Genomic DNA, 7,500 nt, shown 5'->3' with positions numbered 1-7,500 from the left:
TCCTCCGCTTAGTGATATGCTTAAATTCAGCGGGTTGTCTCGCCTGATCTGAGGTCGACAGCGGATACATTCGCTTCCATCAACTTCCTGCACGACCGCGTGCGCTCGCCCTACCAAGTGCGCCCGCAACCCTGTACAGGGCCACTTCTTCACAAGGCTGGCAATCGGCTTCCCCGCTGCACGCGTGCGGCGCACAACCGGTGTGACGTGGAAGTGACGGGACACGTTCGTAAACCCATCGCGAACCGAGTACGACGCCCTACCAAGTGCGCCCGCAACCCTGTACAGGGTCACATCTTCACAAGGCTGGCAAGCGGCATTCCGCTGCGCGCGTGCGTCGTCCGAGCAGTTGCGTGATAAACGACCGTGTCGAAAGCCCAAACACCGCCGAGGCCAGTCGCCGCCGCCGCAAGGGCAGCCACGCAGCCTGGCGAGAGGCATCGTCTCGTGTAGCGTCGCCCCCGCCCCAACTGGAGTGGCCCAGTTTTTTGAACGGGACGGGAACTGCGAAGCACTTAGACCGACGGCGGACTACGACGAGAACGCCTTAAGCTTCGCCAACGTTTCGCCAACTCGTGCGGGAGACTTTTTCCGCTTCGCGGCAAGTCGTCGCGCCGTGCTCTCCGCATCAACCGCGTACGCAGCGAACCGCAAACGTCGGGCGCAGCCTCCTCACCTCCCTGCGCTTTGCGCGCGAACGTTCCCTGTTCGCGCGGCAAAGCCTGGAGGAGGCACGGCCCCGCAGCGTGTTCGAGCGCCCGGTCTACGGGACACCCTGCTTACTTCGAGGGCAACAAGCGCAACGCAAGGCTGCGATCTCGCGCACTTTGCGCACGGCTGGAGAAGCTTTGCTGGCCGGCTTTCGCTCCTCGTGTTTACCGTGCGTTAAAGTTGCGCGTCCGTGGCTCTCGCAGCTCTTGCGCGCCCGGTCGCAGAGAGGAGTACGCAACCTCGACCGCACTTTCCCTGCAGGCTTCCTTCCGACTCGAAGTCCTGCGGCGGTCTCAACGAGGTGCCACATCCTCAATGCAGTCGGTCGCCCCCGTTTCGGTTGGGCTCTGGCACGACGGTCGCCACCGTCTCGCCCTTGAGTGGCCGCTGTTGGCGCTCGCTGTGAGGTGTTCAGCGTGCTGTCCGTGTTGCCGACGCGGTCAAAACGAGTCGACGGCTCACGTTCCCTTGTGCGCCGAAGGCTCTCTTGATATGTGATCCGACCCTCAGACAGACGAAGCCAAGGGAAGACCCAAGGCCGCAATGTGCGTTCAAAGAATCAGTGCTCAGTGTGTCCTGCAATTCACACCAAGTCTCGCAGCTGGCTGCGTTCTTCATCGACCCGAGAACCGAGTGATCCACCGCTTAGAGTCGTGAAAAAGTGTTTGTTCAATTCCGTACAGTCAAAACCAAACGTTTCTGGCACTCGGCCAAACAGTGGCCAAGAAGGGCGCTTTTCAGCGCACGCTTGGACTCCAAAACTCTGCCGCGCCTTTTTCGGCTGCCGCAAATCGAGCAAACGGTGTGTTTCGGACGGCGTTTCGCTTTCGCTACTTGCGAGTGCTTTCGTGGTCCACCCCTCTATAAATACTCGGGAGGCGTCGAAGCCGGTTCTCCAAGCCGGACCCGTAGGTATCGTTGTGTGCTCGCTCTCATTGGCCCGCCTAACCAGAAAATGCCTGCGGTACACCCATTTGGATAAGAGTGCACGCAGATGCGGGCCTCGACGGCTACACATTTCCTCGGGCGGCCGCCTCCCGGCCTCCGTGGAGCGCGGGATGCACGGTCCCATCGACAAGCCTCTCCCGTTTTTACCGTGGCGTCGCGGTTCACCACGGCAGGCGGGTCGGTCTCCTCCGCATAAAAAGGGGGACCCCCGCTTTTTGTTCCACGAAATCGCACAAGCTTTTTTCGCATCCACGGTTTGCCACCGCACACCAAAATGCCGATCCGGCTGCCTACTTTAGCCAACAGGTGGAGCCAGGCGCGCCGTACTTGCGCGGCACTTCCCACGTCCACCGAAGTCGGTGCCAAGGACCACTTTCGGCGCCGGAGCCGCGTACGAGCCTACTCGAGGCGGAAGAACGAAGCCAGCAAGGGCCTGGCCGCAAGTGCGTTCAATTGTCGGGACGTCCAAGTCCCTCGTTCTTCCGTGCTTCCTCTTTCGGCAAGTCGTTGCGGCACCTTCCCAAAGCGCGCAGACCCGCTAATCGCGACGAGCGCGACGTGGCCGTGCCGCCTTTCCCTCGGCAGCAAGCAAAACGCCTGGCAACGTCGACGCTCCCCTAACCGCGATCTCGCACCGTGTTTCGTGTGGCGAATTCAAAAGCCGGCCGGCGCTGCTGCAACCATTACGGTCGGTACGCATACGCCGCGGAGGGCGGGACGGTCATCGGAGCGTGCGGTTCCTCCATCGAGTACTGCGCACCTCGGCCGTCGCATCGCCGTGCCATGACCGGCCGCGCGTCAACGCGAACCGGTGCCAGCGAGATCCCTCGCCTGCAAGAACCGACCGGCAGCCTCCGTCACCCGAGGACGCGGAGGCGCTTGCCGCGGACGGCGGGACGGTATGCACTGGTGCACAGCGGACCCGTCACATCGCCAGTTCCTTGACCGACCGCCGACGCTTGTGCCGTTCCTCTCGTACTTGGCAGTCGCCGCGCGATTGTCGGGTCTCGTTCTTGCACGCTCGAACGGTCGGGAGGGCACTCGGCTGGCGTTTCGGGAACGCGCAGCCTCGCCTTCTACCGACGTAACCACGACTCGCCGTTCGCGCTCCGCCGCTCCTGTTTACAGTACTAGGCGGTCCCGCAGCGGTCGGGTCGCGCATTTCGAGCGCTTCGAGCCACGGTGCAGTGGCGGGTCGAAAGCCGACCTATGAGTGCGTTGCGCCGTTTGTACCCGCGTCCGCCACCTGGCCGACCGTCCAAGGTCGCGGTGTTGGCGTCCGCTGGGCGCAACAATTTGTCACGGGGTGCCGCTCCACATTCAGGCAGCCCCGTGGGGAAAAGCCGACCCCGCGTCCAAACGGGGTCAGCGGCAGAAAGTGTCGGGCGCAGACGCAGCTGAGGCGCTCACCCTTCACAATCCGTTAATGATCCTTCCGCAGGTTCACCTACGGAAACCTTGTTACGACTTTTACTTCCTCTAAATGATCAAGTTTGGTCATCTTTCCAACAGACCGGCGCAACCGAAAGGCCGCGCCGGACATCGGTCCGAAGACCTCACTAAATCATTCAATCGGTAGTAGCGACGGGCGGTGTGTACAAAGGGCAGGGACGTAATCAACGCGAGCTTATGACTCGCGCTTACTGGGAATTCCTCGTTCAAGGGGAACAATTGCAAGCCCCTATCCCAATCACGAAAGAAGTTCCACGGGTTACCCAGTCTTTTCAGACAGGGATAAAGACACGCTGCTTCCTTCAGTGTAGCGCGCGTGCGGCCCCGGACATCTAAGGGCATCACAGACCTGTTATTGCTCTGTTTCGTGCGGCTAGGAGCCGCTTGTCCCTCTAAGAAGGTTGTAAGGTGCTGGGAACCCCGCACCTATTTAATAGGCTAGAGTCTCGTTCGTTATCGGAATTAACCAGACAAATCGCTCCACCAACTAAGAACGGCCATGCACCACCATCCACCGAATCAAGAAAGAGCTCTCAATCTGTCAATCCTCCCAGTGTCCGGGCCGGGTAAGTTTTCCCGTGTTGAGTCAAATTAAGCCGCAGGCTCCACTCCTGGTGGTGCCCTTCCGTCAATTCCTTTAAGTTTCAGCTTTGCAACCATACTTCCCCCGGAACCCAAATACTTTGGTTTCCCGGAAGCTGCCCGCCGAGTCATTTGAGTAACTCAGGCGGATCGCTGGTTGGCATCGTTTATGGTCAGAACTAGGGCGGTATCTGATCGCCTTCGAACCTCTGACTTTCGTTCTTGATCAATGAAAACATTCTTGGCAAATGCTTTCGCAGTAGTTCGTCTTGCGACGGTCCAAGAATTTCACCTCTAGCGCCGCAATACGAATGCCCCCGTCCGTCCCTCTTAATCATTACCTCGTATTCCAAAAACCAACAGAACAGAAACGAGGTCTTGTTCTATTATTCCATGCAAGTTTATTCAGGCGACTCGCCTGCGTTGAGCACTCTAATTTTTTCAAAGTAAAAGCACCGGCCATCTCGAGGCACACAATGAAGTGCACCAAGAAAGAACCGGCATGATGTTCAGTCCGAGCCGTCGCATCGGGTAGATGCACTACTCGTCTGGAACTGAGATCCAACTACGAGCTTTTTAACCGCAGCAGCTTTAGTATACGCTATTGGAGCTGGAATTACCGCGGCTGCTGGCACCAGACTTGCCCTCCAATTGATCCTCGTTAAAGGATTTAGAGTGTACTCATTTCAATTACGGGGCCTCAAAAGAGTCCCGTATTGTTATTTTTCGTCACTACCTCCCCGTGCCGGGAGTGGGTAATTTGCGCGCCTGCTGCCTTCCTTGGATGTGGTAGCCGTTTCTCAGGCTCCCTCTCCGGAATCGAACCCTGATTCTCCGTTACCCGTAACAACCATGGTAAGCAAGTAACCTACCATCGAAAGTTGATAAGGCAGACACTTGAAAGAAACGTCGCCGGCTCGTGGCCATGCGATCAGCACAAAGTTATCCAGAGTCACCACACAATACGGGCCGAAACCCGATCGATCTTGGTCTAATAAAAGCACCCGTTACCCAAAGGGCTCCAGGCTCACTGCATGTATTAGCTCTAGAATTGCCACAGTTATCCAAGTAGGAAGAAACGATCTAAGGAACCATAACTGATTTAATGAGCCATTCGCGGTTTCGCCTTATTTCGGCATGTACTTAGACATGCATGGCTTAATCTTTGAGACAAGCATATGATTACTGGCAGGATCAACCAGGTAATCGTTCGACTGCGCGTCCCGTCCTCGCCTTCGGCGGGCCGGACGCAGTCTGTGTGCGGCGGAGGCCACCTTCAGGCGCCCCAACACGCTTATTTTGCACTCCGAGATGACGGCGTTCGAGCTCGCTACGGCACAACCTTCCCGAAAGACGAGTGGGAGCCGTGCGGCAAGAAGCACGTTCATGCTCGCTCTTTTTCGTTGCATCGACTCGGTCGCGCCGTGCGGGTTGCCCAAGCCGCTGCACTGTCGGTGGACCGGCCGGAACTAGCAACGGAGCCGAGACTGCAAAGCCGCCAGACGACGGGTCACGCCCGCGTCTTCGGCGCTTTCGCATCTGAATCGCCCGAGGACGACACGGAACACACCTCGATATCGTGGTAAAACGGCACCGTCCGACAACCAGCCCCTAACGCATCAAGCGGATGAGGCTGCAGACGACTGCCGTGGATTCCCTGGAGCAGACCCGAGGACACGCTTGACGAGGCCGAAGCCCGCCGCATATCAGACACCCGGTCGCTTTCGCGTACGCCGCTCACGAGAACCCCCCACATAATAGCAGCGATAAGTACCCAGACCTCCTTGGGCACTAATACGCAGCGTACTCCGAGAAAATTTCACCGCGGGTGTGCCCCGAAACGTGTGGCACGTTTGAGCGTGCCACAAGTCTACGTCGCTCTCAAACCCGCCGAGGTCGTAGAATTTGCGACCCTACTCACGAAATTCCCACCGAGGATACGGCCGCAAACGTACCGCACCTTGGGTAGGCCACGAGTTTGTGCAACACTACGCTGACGGCACAGCACCGAGGTCGTGCGCGCACGCACGGGAAAAATTCCGCCGCGGTTTCTGCCGAAAACGTGAGGCACCACGACTCTCCGCAAGTTCGCGTCGACTGCGAAAGACCGAAGTCGTGAACGACGTGTCCGCTACTCGCCGCCGACACGCTGGACACCAAACGTACAACGACTCGACGGCGTCGTAGAGGCCCACGACGCGGTTTTCCTTAACGACGTCTCGGCGTGGCACCGACAGGTTAGAACGGCCGACCAACGTTCCCTGTCCGCCGTTCGGCTCAGTCGAAGGGCTCGGCGACTTCGGCAACGCTGCGAAGCCGCACGGTGACGCACGCCATGTCCCCATTTTTTTTTTTTTTTTTCTTTCTGCGTCTGCCGGGGTGCCCCTATAATAGCAGCGATAAGCACCCAGACCGCCGTGGGTCGCTCGCCCCGGCTGACGTGGTTTTTCGTACTCCTGCGGCGGTCGCCGTCAAGCACGTCCAAATACGCTACTTTCGTGGCGCATTCACGCTCTTTCGCTTCGCCGGAGTGCCAGCACTCACTCTGCCAAAACGGCGAACATCCGAGCGGCGGTTCCCACTTTTGCGTCGGCGTCGCAAACCCCGCCCCGGCAGACGAGGTTTGCCGTACTCGTGCGACGGTGGCCGGCGGGCACGTCGAAAGACGCCGATATCGTGCGCGAATTGGCGCACCTTGGCTTCACCGGAGTGCCGCCACTGACTCCTCCAAAAACGGCGAAGATCCGAGCGGCGCTTCCCACTTTCGCATCGGCGTCCCGAACTCCGCCCCGGCTGACGCGGTTTACCGTACTCGTGCGACGGTCGCCGGCGAGCACGTGGAAAGACGCCGATATCGTGCCCGAATCGGCTCCGTTCGGCTTCGCCGGAGTGCCAGCACTGGCTCGGCGAAAGACGACGAACATCCGAGCGACGGTTCTCACTATTGCGTACGCGTCGCAAACCCCGCCCCGGCAGACGCACTTTGCCGTACTCGTGCGACGGTCGCCGGCGAGCACGTAGAAAGACGCCGATATCGTGCCGGAATCGGCCCCGTTTGGCTTCGCCGGAGTGCCAGCACTCACTCGGCCACAAACGGCGAACATCCGAGCGGCGGTTCCCACTTAGCCGTCGGCGTCCCGAACTCCGCCCCGGCAGACGCGGTTGCCGAGCTCGTGCGACTAGCGACCGCGAAGCCGTCTCGCGACGCCGCTTTCGTGCGCGGCTCCCACTGCGACCTGGGTCACCCGAGGTCGACGAGCAAGAAAGAATGTCGAAAAAAAATTTTTTTTTTTTTGCGTCTGCCGGGGTGCCCCTATAATAGCAGCGATAAGCACCCAGACCGCCATGGGGTCGCTCGCCCCGGCTGACGTGGTTTTTCGTTTTCCTGCGGTGGTCGTCGTCAAGCACGTCCAAACACGCCACTTTCGTGGGCGCATTCGCGCTCTTTCGCTTCGCCGGAGTGCCAGCACTCACTCTGCCAAAAACGGCGAACATCCTAGTGGCGGTTCCCACTTTTGCGTCGGCGTCGCCAACCCCGCCCCGGCATACGCGGTTTGCCGTACTCGTGCGGCGGTGGCCGGCGGGCACGTCGAAAGACACCGATATCGTGCGCGAGTCGATGCTTCTTGGTCTCGCAGGAGGGCCGCCACTCACTCCTGCAAAAACGGCGAAGATCCGAGCGGCGCTTCCCACTTTTTCGTCGGCATCGCAAACCTCGCCCGGCAGACGCGCTTTGCCGTACTCGTGCGACGGTCGCCGGCGAGCACGTCGAAATACGCCGATATCGTGCCCGAATCGGCCCCGTTT

The 7,500-nt window shown here is 59.5% G+C and overlaps 3 non-coding genes across 3 annotated transcripts in view; all 3 read right to left on the bottom strand.

Annotated features, from left to right (window-relative positions):
* The window catches only part of LOC142795647 (large subunit ribosomal RNA), a 3,958-nt gene extending 3,901 nt beyond the window's left edge, over positions 1 to 57 (bottom strand). The window contains exon 1 of the ribosomal RNA XR_012893191.1: positions 1 to 57. This exon is cut by the window's left edge and continues 3,901 nt beyond it. This is a non-coding gene — a ribosomal RNA (large subunit ribosomal RNA).
* A 1,154-nt stretch (positions 58 to 1,211) lies between these two features.
* Positions 1,212 to 1,364, bottom strand: LOC142795646 (5.8S ribosomal RNA). The gene has a single exon (XR_012893190.1). It is a non-coding gene; the product is annotated as a 5.8S ribosomal RNA (ribosomal RNA).
* Positions 1,365 to 3,083: 1,719 nt separating this feature from the next.
* On the bottom strand, positions 3,084 to 4,898 carry LOC142795649 (small subunit ribosomal RNA). Its single transcript, XR_012893193.1, has one exon. It is a non-coding gene; the product is annotated as a small subunit ribosomal RNA (ribosomal RNA).
* Positions 4,899 to 7,500: the final 2,602 nt, after the last annotated feature.

This window comes from Rhipicephalus microplus, unplaced genomic scaffold, assembly GCF_043290135.1.
Source record: "Rhipicephalus microplus isolate Deutch F79 unplaced genomic scaffold, USDA_Rmic scaffold_786, whole genome shotgun sequence".
Taxonomy (NCBI): domain Eukaryota; kingdom Metazoa; phylum Arthropoda; class Arachnida; order Ixodida; family Ixodidae; genus Rhipicephalus; species Rhipicephalus microplus.
The sequence above is the reverse complement of the archived record's forward strand: the minus strand, read 5'-3'. Positions and strand labels throughout refer to the sequence as shown.